At 34.1% G+C, this 19415-nt stretch overlaps 1 protein-coding gene across 2 annotated transcripts in view; it reads right to left on the reverse strand.

Annotated features, from left to right (window-relative positions):
- Nucleotides 1-19415, reverse strand: part of ROBO1 (roundabout guidance receptor 1) — a 1295994-nt gene that overhangs the window by 966933 nt on the left and 309646 nt on the right. The gene's annotated exons all lie outside the window — the stretch shown is intronic.

Raw genomic sequence — 19415 nt, forward strand, 5'->3', positions numbered from 1 at the left:
CTCTCCTTGACATAACTTTTACTACTTCCCTGAGCTCATTTCTCTGAGGGGAGGAGATTCCTCCTTAAAATACTACTTTTAAAAAGCTGATTAATTCTAAAATCTGAAGCCTAAAGAAAGGAAGAAACTATTGTGCAAATCAGAACTCATGGTGATTTCAAACCACTGTAAAACTTGACATGAAAGTTAAAAATAAATCTATATTTTAGGAAAACATATTGGACCATTGTAAAGAAAATATAACAACTTCTCAGTTTAAAAAAACAACAAAAAACTTACTTTTAATATTCTCCTATAGATGATGATTTCATTTGAACTAAGTCCTAATAATATGTGCTAATGAGTAAGATGCCATTTTAAAAATATTAAATGAAACAGATGAACTATGGTTAGCTTGCATTTAGAAAACTGTTATCCTTCAGAGCAATTATATATTTCTACAACAATGGGCAAATCCTTTTATTTTTAGCCTACCAATCTGTACTATGTTTGGTTTGTACTTTTTGATGAACATTAACATTTTATACTAAAAATGATCATTCCCCTTTGCCAGGGACTTATACTTTCTATCTAATTTCAACACGGATAGTTGCGGTATCTTCAGTGTTTCATTTCAATGTATTTATATCCAGTGTTTACTCCCAAAGAACTAGAAGACTTAGTAAACTCAATATTATTTATTTATTTTGCTTTGATCTGTAGGTTGTCATGTAAACTAAGCAGCACATTTCTTTCTCACTTACATATGGGCTTGCTGACTGACGGAGTTCTCAGATTTCTTTGTGGCTAAGGAAGGCTATTTTTGATACAGTGTGAGATATTTTAAAAGAGTGTTTGAAGTGTTAAAGCAGATATCTGGGCCAACAAAAATGAAGATCATGTTCTTAATTTTGATCATTCCAAAAACTTCAGGCTGAGTTTCCTGGTATCAGAAGAATCATTGTGAAAAGTCAGGGTAGTTATAAAAAGATGGTTTTAGCATTTGGGGTTATAAAATTAGCTTTCAAAATTAAAACGTTATCCCATGCCCGTAGTGTGATTTTTAGTGTTTATTTTTCTCTCTTATTAGACATATTGGTATCACCTTTTTTGTCTTGTACCCTGATTTTCTGATTAGGTAAATCTCTTGAGTTTTCTTATTCTAGATTCTTGATGTGTCTTAGTATAAAGATACTAATTCTGTGCATTTAAAGTATGCAATATAATGATTAATCTACGTGTCATCGTTAATCTCTAAATCATAACATTGGCACAGACTGCTCCATTCATGTTAGTTACTGCTCATAAAAGTCAAAGTGAGATCAAATTGATCAGACTGAGAAGCAACGAAAGCTGATATACTTTATAACAGATACGAATGAAAGGTCATCAGCTTTATTCAATTTATCAGGAAAGAAAGACCAGATGAGACACTGAGACAAATGACAAGCCAGGGGTCAATGACCTGTTAATACTGCCCAAGGTAATATAAATATCAAACGTCTGCATAGGTAACAGCTTCTGGTCCTTCCTCCTTCTCTTCCCTTTTCTATCCTTCCCTTCCCTCCTTTCCATTCATTTTTGCTGACAAAAAGTAGCATAAGAATTATCAAAGCTGGTCAAAGACACATCCTATGACTTAAAAAGTATATTCCCTCTTGGAATTTATACATAAGATAATCAAAATAAATTTGCAAGAATGTTCATAAGAAGCTAGATTGCTAACAGGCCCAAACTAACATATATGTGGAGTACATCGTGCAAATGCTGGGCTGGATGAATCACAAGCTAAAATCAAGATTTCTGGGAGAAATTTCAACAACCGCAAATATGCAAATGATACCACTCTAATGGCAGAAAGCAAAGATGAACTAAAGAGCTTCTTGATGACTGTAAAAGAGGAAAGTGAAAAGCTGGCTTAAAACTCAACATTCAAAAAATTAAGATTATGGCATCCAGTCCCATCACTTCATGATAAATAGGTGGGGGAAAAGTGGAAGCAGTGACAGATTTTCTTTTCTTGGGCTCCAAAATCACTGTGGACAGTGCCTGCAGTCACAAAATTAAAAGACACTTGTTCTTTGGAAGAAAAGCTATGACAAATCTAGACAGTGAATTAAAAAGCAGAGACTTGACTTTGCCAACAAAGGTTCATATAGTCAAAGCTATGGTTTTTCCAAGTAGTCATGTATGGATGTGTGAGTTGGACCATAAAGAAGGCTGAGAGGTAAAGAATTGATGCTTTTGAACTGTGGTGCTGGAGAAGACTCTTGAGAGTCCTTTGGACTGCAAGGAGATCAAACCAGTCAATCCTAAAGGAAATCAGTCCTGAATATTCATTGGAAGGACTGATGCTGAAGCTGAAGCTCCAACAGGTTGGCCACTTGATGCAAAGAGCCAACTCACTGGAAAAGATCTTGATGCTGGGAAAGATTGAAGGCAAAAGGAGAAGAGGGCAGCAGAGAATGAGATGATGGAGGGCATTACCAACTCAGTGGACATGAATTTGTGCAAGCCTCAGGAGACAGGGAAGAACAGCGGAACCTGGCTTGCTGCAATCTATTGGGTTGTAAAGAGTCAGACACAACTTAGTGACAGGACAACAACAAAAAGTGCACAAACGATTAATAACAGCAAAATGCATAAGTTTGGATACATTCGTACAGTAAAATGCTACATATAACATGGATAACTCATACCCGCACATAATGTTGAGTTTATATGTATTGTATGATTTCATTTCTATAACATGCAGAAGCAGCAAAACTCATCCACAGTGATAAATATTAAGATAGTTCTTATGTTTAGTGGAGTCAGTAACTAGAGTAGGGCATGAGAGGCACTTCTGGGGAACCACTGAAGTTCTATTTATTGAATACACAAATTGTGTTTACTGTGAAAAAGTCACTAAATTATACACTTGGGATTTGTATGCTTTCATATATATGTCATACTTCAGTAAATATATATGTTATACTTAAAATCACATGCCTGTATAGCAAATTTGAATAATATTTTTTAAAAAGCCTCATAAGCATAATTACTATTAAACTTCCAGTCTTTGAAATAAATGTAAATATAATGCACAGACATAAATTTGGAATGTCTATTTTCTATCTCTCTATCCCTCATGTTTTATTATACTTAATGCTGTATAAACTATTTATACCTGTCTTTTAAGCAACATTTTTAATATTTCATTATATCAATGTATAATTTAAATATCTGTCTTTTATTCATTCCTTTTTACTCTTGGAAGGATAATTAACGAGTCAAAGACATATCCAATTTCAAGAGTCTTGATATTCTAAGGCTCTGAATATTGACAACCAAAATATCTATTCCAATTAGTATTAACAGTAACATAGTAGTATATTTTTTTAATTCATTACAAAAGAATATCTTTCTCCCTTAATGCACTTTTAGAAATTTAAATGTGTAATATTAAAATATGGTATTCTTTAAATCAAATATGGATAATTAAAAATTGGGATATGTATATTGTAAAATCTTTTTATCTATATTAAATAAAATATTCTGACCTATGGCAATTTGTACTTCAAGTATAGATGTCAAATTGCTTGATGTGAATTCTTAACCATCTATGTAGAATCCAGTGAAGGGAACTCAATAGTTCATTTTCAATTTTGTAGGAAGGAGGGACAGTAAGTTATTTCCTCCCCACCCCAAATTATAATCATGCATTTACTTACATTATGTTGATCAGAATCCTTCATTTTCATTTAAATTAAGATAAAATATTTAGCTATGTATAAAAATTTTCAACGATTTAGGTTTTTTTTCTCTTGGCTCCTGTGATTGCTGCTTGATTTAATAACCAGTAGACGAAAATAATTCATTTATTGGGTGAATTCTAATGATGCCTGCAGCTGTTTTTTAATATTTGAAATGGCTATGAAATCACTAACTTAAGCATCAATTATTAAGTCACTGCAGACTCAGGGAGCTTAGAACCTAGGTGGGTCACTAGGATAGCAAGGCTATCAACAGATTGAAGTGAAAGACAGAAGAGTAAACGAAAAAATCTGTTCAGTTTTCCACATCTATATCATCAGTGTCTTAATGCTTAGATGGGTGAAAGAAAAAATGCATTTGTGTTTTTGAAATATTTTTTAGAAATAATACATTAAGAATGTTTTGGTTAGGCATGCCTGTGAAATAATAATTTATAAATATTAGAATTACCATATGATCCAGTAACCCTACTCCTGTGCCTGTATACAGACAAAACTATAATCCAAAAAGATAAATATACACTTATATCCATAGAGGCATGTTCACAATAGCTAACACATGTCCATCAACAAATGAATAAAGAACAAAGATGTAGTACATATGTATGATGGAATACACTCAGCTAAAAAAAGAAAAAGAAATGAAATAATGCCTTTTCCAGCAACATGGATGGAACTAGAGATTATCAGACTAAGAAAAAAAAAGAGAGAAAGACAAATATATGATATCACTTATATATGGAATCTAAAATATGACACAAGCAAAGCTATCTGTGAAATTCTACCTAGGAAACAGAAACAGATTCACAGACATAGAGAACAGACTTGTGTTTCCCAAGGAGGGGAGTAGGGGAGGGGTAGACTGGGAGTTTGGGGTTAGCACACACAAACAAATATGTATAGAATGGATAAACAACAAAGTTCTGCAATGTATACATATAACTATATTCAATATCCTGAGATAAATCAAAATGGAAAAGAATATAAAAAATAATGCATATATATGTACAACTCAATCCTTTGCTGAACAGCAGAAATCAACACATTATAAATCAACTATATTTTAATAAAAAGTCATCTGTAATAACTCATAAATATTCATCACTTCTAAGTATGGAACTAATAGACCTTGGAAAAATATGTCTAAAAGACTTATATAAAGTAATTATTCTGGTTTACAAAGTGAAGGCAGCAAAATTTAATACTGGAGAATATTACAGTTGATAGTTACCATAAGTCAGTAGAGTCCTACATACTTGTTTTCACCCTTCAATTTTAGAAAAAATGCTTCAGAGTAAGGCAGCCTAGGGAGAATATATTGGTGTGAAATTCACATTTCCCCTAATTTCAAGAAAAAGTATCGAAATACCCAACAGAAATTAATTTATAAGAAAGCATTAATATCATAATCCCTTTTTAGGCATGCCTATGTTCTTCATCATGTACTAAGTAAATTGAAAAGCACTTGTCTTTTGTCTTTGTTTTCTAAAATCAACAATTATCTGACACAAAAGAAAATTCTTTCCACAGCTAGTGTACACAGGAGAACTGATGAAGTGACAACAGAAACAAACAATGATTACAATATTAGCAAGATTTAGAGTTAATTTCACATACATAGTTTCCAAAATCTCTCCTCTTTATATCAATATACTATTTTAAGATTTTACTATAAATCTGGCTTTTAAACACTTACTGAAAATATCCAGTTCTGCAAATAGTTCTTGAGTAGTTATCCCTTTTTATGTTCATTATTAGTTAAAGAGATAGCCTAAATATATCAATTCTAATGCAAGAGCTAGAAGGAAGATTATAGAGAAAGTGAGAGAAGGAGACAAGGAGAGAGAGACAATATTTTGATGGATAAAAGATCTAGGAAGATTTCACAGAGAGGTAACATTTGAGCAGACTTTGCAACGTACCTAGGACTCCAATGTATTGAACTGAAAGACAGAAGGTATTCCAGGTATGGGGAGTGAATGGGGAAAATCTGTTCAATACTCTGTATCTACAACACCAGGGTCTCAATTCTGAATCCCATCCAAGCCATCTTTCACACTGCTGTGAGATTTTTCAAGGAGGGAAATATTAATGACATCAAGTCATGCTCCCCACTGGTTCAAAATGCATAAACCCCCTTTAGTATGGCATGGAAACTCTTCACTATATTTTACAATCAACTGGACCAAATATATCTCTTCAGCCCCATCTCCCCATCTCCTGCTATTTGCCCTCTCTCTCCCTTCTCCACTCACTCCAGACATACAAAACTATAGTAGTTTCCCACAGACACCACAATCTGGCTTCATTTTCTGTTTGGAATGACATTCTGCTCATTATTTATGTCCCTGATTTTTACTCACATTTTAAAACCAGCTTGAATAAAACGGCAAATATTAGTAAGCTCTCACTAAAGTAAGATTAAAGCTGCTGATCCATTAGCTTTATGTAGCAGTCCCGTGTGAGGACTTGGATAGTCCTTGTCCTCAGATAAATTCTCCTCGTTTGTATTTTACCCTAAGCACAATTCTTAGCTCTAATGACAATTGCGGTTGACTGCTTGTTTGTTTCTCCTCTGGACCCTAACTACTGGGTGGCCTGGATTTTCTTCCTTTGTAACCTAATATAAAAAAGAGTTCAATTGTTTTGACTGTTGTTAATTTAGACTGAATTGAGGAAAATAATTTAAATGGAAGAATGCAGACACTCTTTGGGTATCAAGAATTGTTTCTCTGTGGTTGGGATATAGAAGAAAAATAAAAAGCCTTTAGAAAGTTGAACAAAATGGTGGTGAAAATAATGGCCTGATGTGAAGGGCTTTGAATTTCACCATGGGGAATTAGATTTCTATTTTCATAGGTATTCTGACAAATGTTTTCAATGGATGAATGATCCAATTATACTTTAAAATCCTAAATAGGGAACATTCATATCAAATTAAGAGTTTTATGCAGAGAATGATTCATCTTGAATTTCTTAACTAAAGTCATGCTTACATTTTTGTTCTCAACCATAAAGCATATATACTTCATGGAAATCTTTTTAACTGTGTTTGTTACAGTCTCTCAATAAGATATCCTGATATTGAAATTCACAACAGTGTAAAACCTGTTAGAGCATATTGCATTTAGTAGTAAAAGATAACCTCAACCATTCTTCAAAAAGGCATTTGCTAACAAAATACTTAATATAAAATGGCATTCAATGAGCCTTGACAATTTTAACTACAAACAGAACTCTAATGAATCAATGAGTTATAGTTCCTTGAATACAGAAAACTAGGCCACATTTTGCCCTTCTCTCTCATATTTTATGTATGTGTGTGTGTGTATATATATATATATATATATATGAAGTGAAGTTGCTCAATTGTGTCTGACTCTTTGCCACCACATGGACTGTAGCCTACCAGGCTCCTTTGTCCATGGGATTTCCCAGGCAAGAGTACTGGAGTGGGTTGCCATTTCCTTCTCCAGGGGATCTTCCTGACCCAGGGATCGAACCCGGGTCTCCTGCACTGCAGGCAGACACTTTACTGTCTCAGCCACCAGGGAAGCCCCTTAAAAATGTTGGAAAGAACAGAGAGTGAGGGGATACTGATGTTTTTAGAGTAGGAATAAACACCAACAGGCTTCCCTGGTGGCTCAGAGGTTAAAGCATCTGCCTGCAGTGCAGGAGACCTGGGTTCGATCCCTGGGTTGGGAAGATCCCCTGGAGAAGGAAATGGCAACCCACTCCAGTACTCTTGCCTGGGAAATCCCATAGACAAAGGAGCCTGGTACGCTACAGTCCATGCAATGGCAAAGAGTCGGATACGACTGAGCAATTTCACTTTCTCTTCTTTCTTATATATATCTATATCATTTTGACTGTCTATGTGTTCTTCTAACATTGCCCTATTAGCATTTCTTACAATTATGCCCTATCAGTTTTAAAGTAAATAATATTGCTTTTGAAATATCTTTGTTGGTTCTACTCTATGGGATAATCCGAAGAGCTAGAATAGATCTGTTTCGTACATTTTCACAGCAAGAAAACAGAATATAAGCATGTGAAAAATTCATCATTATTTTCCTTAGTCCCTCAAATAGCCACATCTTGAATTACTATTCTCAGAAAAAAGCAATTGGTCATCCTAGATATAATGATATGATTATGATACACCTACATGTATAGTATGTCAAAAAGAAAAAAAAAAAAAAAAACAAAGCAAAACATGAATCTAATTTCCTACAGTCTGAAGATTGCTAGTGTAAGGGAGGTTAAAAGAAAACTAAAATGATTTAGAAGTAGTAATTGTTAAGACACTCTAAAGGAATGAATCTGTGCTCCAGAGATTACTTCAAAATTGCTTGAAGTTTTAACCACAGAATGAAATGACTTTGTTTTTAACATAGCAATAGTTCTGTAAGTTTATCTGCTATAGGAATATATGAATTTGATTTCAACAAGTAAACTATGCAGATCACAGTGGCTTCAGAAGTTGATTTCTAGGAAAATGAAAGACCAATTTGTCTGAGAGGGAAAAAATGTAATTGAACTAGTTTTTAATTATTCATTTGTTTCCTGTTGTTCAGTCACTAAGTCGTGTCTATTTGTAACCCCATGGCCAATACTTTGGCCACCTGATGCAAAGAGCTGACTCATTGGAAAAGACCTTGATGGTGGAAAGGATAGAGGGCAGGAGAAGAAGGGGGCAGCATAGAATGAGAGGGTTGGATGGCATCACTGACTCAATGGATATGAGTTTGACCAATTCCAGGAGACAGTGAAGGAGAGGGAAGCCTGGTGTGCTGCAGTCCATGGGGTTGCAAAGAGTCACACATGACTTAGTGACTGAACAACAAGAATAACATTTTAGAAAAGACTGAAAGGCAAAAGATTCTATAAATACTAATATAATAAATGAATGTTTGGATAGAATAATAATAGTTTAACAATATTGCTGAATTAAAAAGCAGAGACATTATTTTGCTGACAAAGGTCTATCTAGTCAAAGCTATGGTTTTTCCAGTAGTCATATATGGATGTGAGAGTTGGACCATAAAGACGGCTGAACACCAAAGAATTCATGCTTTTGAAGAAGCATGGTTAGAGAAGACTCTTGAGAGTCCCTTGGACTGCAAGGAGATCAAACCAGTCAATCCTAAAGGAAATCAATCCTGAATATTCATTAGAAGGACTGATGCCAAAGCTGAGGTTCCAATACTTTGGCCACCTGATGAAAAAAGCTGACTTATTAGAAAAGACCTTGATGGTGGGAAAGATTGAAGGCAGGACAGAAAGGGGATGACAGAGGATAAGATGGTTGGATGGTATCACTGACTCAACAGACATGAGTTTGAGCAAGTGCCAAGAGAGGGTGAAGGACAGGGAAGCCTGGCCTGATGAAGTCCATGGGGTCACAAAGAATCAGACACAACTGAGCAACTGAATAACAATAACTTAAAAAAAATGTTAGCAGTACTAATTAAAATGATAATGAAATTCAATAATGATATAGAGATAATTTTTAAAATGATATACATGATGTGTAAGGAAATAGAAATATTTTACAGAAAGATATTACAGTTTCTCTGAATTAAGTAGAGATATATATAGTATACTTTTGTTAATATAATGAATGTTGCAATGATATGCAATCACAATAAATTGATCTAAGATTCAATACACTATCAATGAAAATCCTTTTAGCATTTTGCATTGAACTTCACAAGTTTATTCTAAAATCTTCATTGGCCAAGAATATAACAAGGTGGGAATTTATCCTGCTGAATATAAAAAACATTTCATTTTAGACAATGGGTTTCTAACTGAAGCAGAAAAACTTATATACAGAATGGGAAAGAACACAGGAAAACAAGTTAAGCTTATATGAGATGTTGATATATGATAGTAGGCATTGCAGTCAGTGAAGAAAATGATGGACTTTAAGTAAATAAAGGCAGCAGAATTTACTGACCACATAAAAATATAAATTGAATCCCAAATTCACAGCAATCATAAAAAATCTATTGTATGTGGATTAAGCATTTAACCATAAATCTAAATAATAAAACTTGAGGAGACTATACAGAATATCTTTATCATTATAAAATGACATGTTTTTAAAAAGCATCACATAATCACAAATTATGTAGAAACAATTTCAACTATAAATTATTTTTATAAAAAGATATCATAAAAAGAACAAAATGGGAAATCAGAAACTAAGAGAAGATTTTACAGAAGTAAGATTAATGTAAAGGTTATATAAAGAACTACTAACAATCTAAAATAAAATGGCAAAAGAAGTTTTAAAATTTTGGGATATTTAATTAAAAAAAAATCCAAATGGTCTACAGACCTGTGAAGAGCAATTAAGAAAATGAACAAAAAACTGTAATGGGCAATTACCAGATGGCAAAAATATAAAAGCCAGTGAATATCGAGTGTTTGTAGGATACTGATAAGCTGACATTCTCATCTGGCAAAAGTGTAAATTTAAACAAAGCTTTGTGAAGGTTTTACATTACCTAAGAAATGTGAACATTCACATGTCCTACAACAAATCAATTTCATTCCTAGACTTACACTTTGAACAAACTCTTGAACATGAGCCCTAGGACATTAATATTAAAAATTCAAAATCTTTGCCTAAACTTTATTATTTTTAAAATAATGGCAAATGAAATGTACGTGAATGATATGATGGAAACATAAAATGTGGTACTTTCAGTTGATTATTATACAGCAATAACAGAAAATAAATAATGATTCGTGCATTAACATAAGTAAATATTAGTGATAATGTTGAAAGGAAGGAATCATGGAAAAATATATAAAATATGATTCTATTCACATGAATTTTAACAACTGGCAAAATAAGCAACATTAAAGTTATAAAGGGAAGACAGCAGAAAGATTAACACACACACACAAAATGATGATTGCAATGGCAGGGAGAGAGGAAGAAAGACTTTATCCAAAAAGTGTACATCAGGGAGAAACCTAAGTTACAAATGATTATTGTTTTTTTAAACCTCAGTAGCTGATAACCTCAGGCTTCCTTGGTGGCTCAGTGGTAAAGAATCTGCCTGCCACTGCAGGAGACATCAGAGAAAGCAATGGCACCCCACTCCAGTACTGTTGCCTGGAAAATCCCATGGATGGAGGAGCCTGGTGGGCTGCAGTCCATGGGGTCGCTAAGAGTCGGACACGACTGAGCGACTTCACTTTTACTTTTCACTTTCCTGCATTGGAGAAGGAAATGGCAACCCACTCCAGTGTTCTTGCCTGGAGAATCCCAGGGACGGGGGAGCCTGGTGGGCAGCCGTCTATGGGGTCGCACAGAGTCGGACACGACTGAAGTGACTTAGCAGCAGGAGACATAGGAGATTCGGGTTTGATTCTTGGGTCAGGAAGATCCCCTGGAGAAGGAAAGGTGAGCCACACCAGTGTTCTTGCCTGGAGAATCCCATGGACAGAGGGGCCTGGCAGGCTACAGTCCATGGGGTTGCAAATAGTCAGACATGACTTAACCATTAAACAACAACAGTTGCTAACCTTAGTAATGTCTGTTTTATTATTGTTGGTCCTATTGTATCCCCTTTGCCTTATCCAAGTTACTTACACACATATAAATGCCCATCTATTATCTAGTTGTTAATATTTCAACCTCGGAGTCCCATTCATTATTTTTTTATTTATGTACAAAATGTTGGGAAAGGCAGTCTTGTGTGTGCAGTATCTTTGCTACCACCTGGCCATGGAAGAATGGGTATGAGGTGGGTTTGCAACACTTCCTTAGAAATAGATAAAGAGCCCACACAACCTATGCCATGCTTATCATCTTGCATGGGTTTATCTTTCTCTATTTCAGGCTCATTGAGTGTGCCCTTTTTTTCTTTGCTTAAAGAGTGTGTGTCATATGGCACCTGGGTAACCCCACTGTCCAAGGGGTGTGGACTGTGCTTTTCCACTGCAACACAAGACAAATTGCTGGGAATGATCCACTGGCCATGGGGGACTGACTCAAGCTACTGAAACTAATCTTGCTCTCTCTCTTATCTAAGCAAAGCATTGCTCCATTTAGTTCTTGACTCTTTTCCTTGGTGACTCCAATACCAAGATGCAACTGTTAAAGTCCTTCTCCAGGATTGCTAACTCAGAGAAGGAATGGAAACTCTTGCCTGGAAAATCCCATGGGAGGAGGAGCCTGGTGGGCTACAGTCCATGGGGTCGCTAAGAGTTGGACACGACTGAGCGACTTCCATTTCACTTTTCACTTTCATGCATTAGAGAAGGAAATGGCAACCCCCTCCAGTGTTCTTGCCTGGAGAATCCCAGGGACAGGGGAGCCTGGTGGGCTTCCCATCTATGGGGTCGCACAGAGTCGGACACGACTGAAGCAACTTAGCAGCAGTAGCAGCAAGTACCCTACTTCCTTCAGAATGATAATTGGTGCACCACACTACACTCAACATAAAACAATGTACATATTTATTTATATCAGATTCAAATTAATGTGTATACATTTATATAAAATGTATTAATAAATTATATAAATATATGGGACCTCATTATTTAATCCCAGAGTGAACTTCTGAAATTTTTATTTCAAAAAGCTGTATCAGTGACACTGTAAAACTCACATCAATGGGCTTGTTCATTCTTAGAAACTCATAAGTAGAATTTTGTTCACAGTAACATTCAGAGATTATATTCCATTTTTGATTTGGCTGTTTTCCTTAACAATACAGAAAGCACTTTCTCTTATTATTTTGTTCCTTTTCTCTGGTACTTGCAAGAACATAAACATCTCATCTTGCCTTTTATTTTACCATTTGAAAGTGAAAGTGAAAGTTTTATTTTACCATTTGAGTCTCTTTATTTAAACAAACCTTGAGTTAATGTAGTGCTCAATTAAAATTTTTAGTTCTGTTGGGTAACATCAAAAGCAAATCTCCCAAATCTCTACAAGCCTCTAAAATTTCATTTCTCATAAATTGAATTATGAGTCCCTAACTCAAGCAATCTTTCCTAAAATAAATGTCTGAAATTTTACTACGCAACATGTCATATATAATAATATTTTGGTACATTATTTGAACAGTTACTTGAATTTGGCACCATATACGTTATAGCTGGTTTTTAGTGTTTTGAAATAAATAAGATCATGATGCAATTAGTGTTACTTTATAACAGATATGCACAAAACTTATTTAAAATATAAGTGGAAGATGTTCCCCCACTAAGCTGTCACATTATTTTTGGATAACATCTGTCTGTTTACAAACCATGGTTTATATCTTGTTCTTGATGTGCATGCTAAAGATATTATAAAAATATGTCCCAGTGAACTTGTACAAGATCAATAATTGCTATTTTGGACCATACACTACATTTAAGTTGACATGCAACTCTCTTAATCTAGTTTTCTTGACTTAAAAATAAATGCCTAACATTTTTCACTTGTTCTATGTTTTTTAAAATAAAGAAAATATATAAACTTTAAAACAATAGGAAAATATTTTTAATAATATATTTTATAATTTCAAATTCTGTTATAATAACACTAATAAGATTTCATAGTGAAAAGCTGATTAGAGGGAGGCATAACTGGTAGGTGCCCTGACCTCCTCAGCAGATCAACAAAGAAGAAGGTGAGAGAAAAAGTCCACTGGCAATGTGTAATGTGCAATCTTGAAAATGAACCTGAAACGAACTGTTTGAGGATAAAACAGGATAAAAATGCATGTTAAATGAGCACAAAGGGAAAAGACTTAGAAGTTATTGCTGACTATACATTTAATTTTAGTCAACACTGAAACATAAGTGCAAACACAAAGTTAAACAAAGAAAAATTAAACTAATATTTCTTGGGTTCCATTAAGAGAAAGAAAAACTATCTAGAACCAAGAGCTGATAGTTTACAATTTAGTATGAATGCTGACAAATTGGACTGCTTCCAAAAAGAGACAAGTGATAAGACAAAGCAATATATGATCATTATGAGGCTCATCAAAGAAATAAGACTGAATGGGCTAGACTACAGAGAGATGTGAGGGACATAAGAGATGATTTCCAGTATTGTAAGGTGACTCCTATAGCTGATGCTACACCGGTTTTCAGTTACTTTACACGAAAAGTTTGACAGAAGTATCTTCTTGTTAAAGAAACTTAAACAATGGAATGTGTGGGACTTCCCTAGAGCTTCCCAGGTGGCACTAGTGGTAAAGAGTCCACCTGATCCCTGGGTCAGGAAGATCCCCTGGAGAAGGGAATGGCAACCCACTCCACTATGCTTGCCTGGAGAATCCCATGGACAGAGGAGCCTGGAGAGCTATAGTCCTCAGAGTCACAAAGAGACCCACGACTGAAGCAACTTAGCACACACTCACGCATGGGACTTCCCTGGCAGTACAGTAGTCAGGGCTCTGGGCTTTCACTGCAGGGGGCATGGGTTCAATGCCTAAGATCCCAAATATTGCACTATATGGAAAAAAAATTAAAAAATCAATGTACAATGATATCAATCATAGTGGTTCAGCTTTATCTGAACAGAATTGGTGGCACTGAAAAAATGGTTCAAGTATTGGATAGGGATTCAACAAAATAAACTCTCAATTTTTCTTCAGATGTGAGATTCATTGCTTCTTTACCATATATTGTTATAAAATTTATTTGTTTCAGGCATAACCAAAAGTAATAAGCTTCTAAAATCTAGACAGTTAAAATGTAGAGGTTTAAACTGATTTGACTATAATATGAATTAATTTGAACCAAATGATTTTACTTGAGTTGAATATATAAAGCTATAAAAACTAGTCTTATGAAAAACAAACAAAACCAGTCATGAAGTATAATAATGTTATATATACATATATCATTCTAACTTGACTGGAATCATATTGTTTATTATTTTATGTTTAAATATACTAGGTAATATTAATTATACTGTATGCATTAAGAAAGATACAGTTTATGGAGCTTTTTCATCTGCTGTCAATGACAAAACAATAGACGGGCTGTGTGAATAACTTGTATCACTGTACTACTAATGTTGTAGCTACTACCAGTGCTACTACTATTACTAGTAAGACTATTAATCCTAAAACCATTTCTATTACTGCTACTGCTACTACTGCTATGATAATTGCTTCTAGTAGTAATGCTAATACTACTACTACTAATAAGTTACTTTTATTGAGTTGTTATAATATGTTAAGGTGCTCTTATTAGAATGTTAAGTAAATCAAATGATTTATGCTTTAAGCAACCCTATGAAGTAGAAACTGTTACCAGCTTCATTTTAAAGATAAATTTAAGGTAAGCAACTTGTCCAAGAACTTACATGTTAAAAGTGGGATGACCAGCATTCAAAATAAGGCAAAGGTTTTAGATTGTATGGTTTTATTAACCTATATCCTATTCAAAAAATAAAATAAAATGAACTGTGATATAAGTGTAATTTTTGACATAAAATTAATATGCATCTGTGGAGGAAGTTTTCTCCAAATATAGCACATTATTCTAATGACATTTCTACACTGTTCTTAGTATCTACAAGTTCACTCTCTTTGGTAATGCGGTTCATTTTTCTCACACTTTGTAAGTGTCCTTTTATAACCTAAAATTTTCATAGCACTAGCAGTTATGACTAAGTTAACTGGTCATGCATGTTTGGTATTAGTCCCACACTATGTTTCAGAATTGCTTGCCTATGATAGGGTACCCATCACCCCCACAATAGAACCCAGGTTTACGGTTTTGCAAAGAGTAGCTCTGTCTACCATTATACAAGCTTGATTTCATTTGATAGGGATTTTTCCCCTACTATAAGTATTATGAAGAAAGATTAATGATTTTAAAAATCAGTCATTGTTGTCATATAATTAAGTAGGGAGAAATGTAGTGGCTTCCATGAGTATCAACACACTACCATCTGAAAAGTTATGCACTTTTAAAAGAGACTGATTGAATTAGTCATGAAGTCTAGTTCAGTGACAACTTCCCTCTTGGTTCTTTTTGCTTATTTGCTCCTAAGCCATTGGAAGGTATGGTGATTTCTACCTACAAGCTTTAGCAATATACATAGGGAGAGCTTCAGACACAAAGTTGAAAAACTCTTGTGTTTCTTCAAATACTTTATGAAATTGGGAAAAATCACCAAAACAAGTTCTTCGATTTATTGGAAATTGGTATAATATTCATTTCACTAGATGAACAGAAAAGAAAATTGATTAAATATTAATTAATGAACAAGAATTCATTACAAAGACTCTATTATAGATTGTACTCTAATTAGAACATGAGGGAAAAATATTTTGCCTCCATATAGAATATATGGTAAAAAAAAAGCAAATACCAAATGATGCGTGTATTGATGATACAGTAGAAATGTGGATATAACTATATAAGTCTCTTCAATCAAGATATGTTTGAGTGTCTTAATTAGACATAAAAATGTATGACTTAGTTCTATTTACATATCAAGAAAATGAAAGTCATTCAAAAACTGAAGATAAATACATATAAACATTTAACACATTTAGCCTAAAACCTACATTTTAAAAAAGATGTGATAATGTTTTTAAACAAAAGTCCATGTGCTACTGAATTTAAGTCTCTCATATATATATGAGAGACTTAAATATATATATATGATGTTTATGGTATGTTGCCAAATACATGAGGTACTATTATCATCCTCATTTTATAGATGAGGAAACTAGGCAGAGAGTGTTTAAGAAACTTACCCAAAATTTGACTTCAAAGTCTTGGGTTGTGAATAAATACACAGCCCAAAGTCTGGACTGTGAATAAATCAAGCAAATGACTTCATAGTTTCTCCTTTAATAAGCCTTTCACAGAGTAGCAAACACTTTCTACTCCAAGAGTTAGTTTATAACTTGAATCTTCCCAATGGATTTGTGAGTAGAGCTATTGAAAAAAGATGACTTGTTCAAAAATGGGTGTCTGATCCAAGCCAGACCAACTAGAGGTAATTAAATATCATTTTGAAGGCTTTCCAAGTGTTGAGAGAGAATGTCAAGCTCCTTTTACTAGGTTTTCAAAGAAAAATGATTGTAAGTCAAGGCAGACTCTCCCTGAGAATAGAACCAGCAGAAACAGGAATGAAGGGATGGATTAAAAGGGAAGAAAGGACGAGGGGAAGAGCATGAGGAAGAAAGAAAGAGTGGGGGAAGAAAAGGAGGGAAAAAGAAAGGAAAGGGAGACGGAGGAAAATAAACAGCAAAGACAAAGAGCAAAGACATGGCAAGATGAAGATAAGTGTCTTGAACATGTCCAGTCTGAAAAATTAAAAGCTCTCCAAGACCTTTAAGATATAGGAATTACTTATATTTCTTAGGCCAACTGAGTTGGATTTCTGTTTCATACAAATATAAGCATATTGGATAATTAATTTGTTTGGGATAACAGACTAAAGTACCTCAGGGCGTATTAAACACTGATATTTTCATCTTGATTCTTTTTATTAAGAAAATACTATCCTTTATCTTTTCAATATATTCAAGTTTTATAAAACTGTTTATGTAAGAAATGTCAATAATCACTAAAATGTTTGAAAACCACAGTTTTGAATAATCTTTCATGCTCTAACATTCTCTAAAAATCTGAATTTCCTTTTTTATAAAAACTGAAGATCAAAATATGTCCACTGATTATTAGAAATTACTTTTTCACATGAAAGAAAGAGGGAAAAAATTAGCAATTATCCCACCCTGATTCTATGTCAGACATTATGCTAGGGCCTTTGTACAAATTAACTTGCATTTTCTATTAATTTAAAATACTCTCCTTTCAACTGAATATACTGAATCTTTTCCCAACAATATTAAAGTTATACTTTCCAGATCTTTATTCTCACTCCTTCAATTTTTCAATCCCTTGTTTTATAGGCTATATTATACTTTATGTGACATATTTTAATATGTCCATTAAAAATATCAGACTCCTGAAGAATTAGAAGATGTTTATAATATCTAAAATCAATACATAATTTTAATTAAAACTATATTTTCATCACTGAAGAAAACACTGAAAACTTTATATAAAATATGGAAACACTATAAATAAATAACCTTACTTAAGGAGATGAAGCTCAAGTGAATAATAATTATATGAAGAGGCACTCAAGGCCTCTAGTAATCAAGAAAATGCTAATTGTTAATTTAAACAAGAGATACTACATAAAATCTATTGCAAATCACCAGTTTGCAAAGAGGGAAGCCTCACTACATTTTAGTGAGGTGTAGGTAGATTAAAACTCTTATGCACAGCTGGTAGGAGTGTAAATTGGTATAGCTCTCATAAAAAGCTTTCTGGATATATTAAGTGAGACATATTATGTACGTGCTCTAAATTGAATGATTCTGCCACAGAAAAGTTCTTATGTCAATTTGTAAGAAACCAAAATGTAAGTTTGTATTCACTGCAGCTGTGTTTAGTGGAAAGTTGGGACAATCAGTATGTTTGTCCAGGGAACTGAGTAATGAAAGTATTTGTGATGTTACTGTGGAACTCCATGCCCCGGAATGAAGCAGTGGTCTAGATACGCATATGATAGCCTGCCTATAACTGAAAACGGCACTGAGTGCAATCACAGGAGAAAACAATGAGATTTACAGCATAATATAAATTTTTTTTAGTTGAATGCACATAAGCACAACAATTGGACTAAAGATACACTAGACATCAAATGTTTGTATTCTTTTATATCTTGAAGCCCTAAGCCCATGTGTGATGATATTTGGAAATGGAAACTTTGGAAGGTAAGTAGATTGAGGTGCAATACAAAATATTTTCAATTTTACATTTTTTGTATGATAATTTATGGGTTTCCTAGGTGGCTCAGTGGTAAAGAATCCACCTGTCAATACAGGGGATGCAAGAGATGTGGGTTCCATTACTGGGCTGGGAAGATCCCCTGGAGGAGGAAATGGCAATCACTCCAGTATTCTTGCCTGGAAAACTCCATGGACAGAGGAGGCAGGTGGGCTACAGTCTATGGGATCGCAGAGTCAAACATGATTGAGTACACATTCCATGCCATACCACGTTTCATAATTTGGTTACCATCCATACCACCTTTATAATCTAACTTCTACTAAGATGTAAATTGCATCTTCTTTTTGCTTATTTTCTCCCTGTACTTGGCTCACAGTAGGTATTGAATGAGAATAATTGAAATATTCAGTTACCTAAATAAAAAGTAAAAGCACTTAGTTATGTCTGAAACCGAGACATTAACAAGCATGCATTCTTTACATGCCTGAAGATTTTTATTGGGAAAATACTTAGATTTTTGCCTGAAATATATATCACATGAGTGTACATTTAATCTACTTTATTATTTTCCGTCCTATATTCCTTCCAAACATACATCCAGGATATGTGTCTAGTACTGGGGGATATTTTTATTGTGGGCATTAAACAGAAGTTATTCATGAATAACATACATTTCAGGCTAGTGTTTTCCACAATCTTGAAGGTTCTGTGCGAAGAGAGAAGGAATATTCAAAGAGAGCAGGTCAGAGAGTAACAGAGAATGCAACAAGCAGACAGGGGATATATACTTATACACAAATAGAGAGAGGTTGAATTGGACTTCTCAAAGAATGCAAAGAAGAAGCAGCTGAACAGGTGCCTGGAGTATCCAGCATGAAGTTGTGAAAC

This window comes from Bos taurus, chromosome 1 (assembly GCF_002263795.3).
Source record: "Bos taurus isolate L1 Dominette 01449 registration number 42190680 breed Hereford chromosome 1, ARS-UCD2.0, whole genome shotgun sequence".
Lineage (NCBI taxonomy): Eukaryota > Metazoa > Chordata > Mammalia > Artiodactyla > Bovidae > Bos > Bos taurus.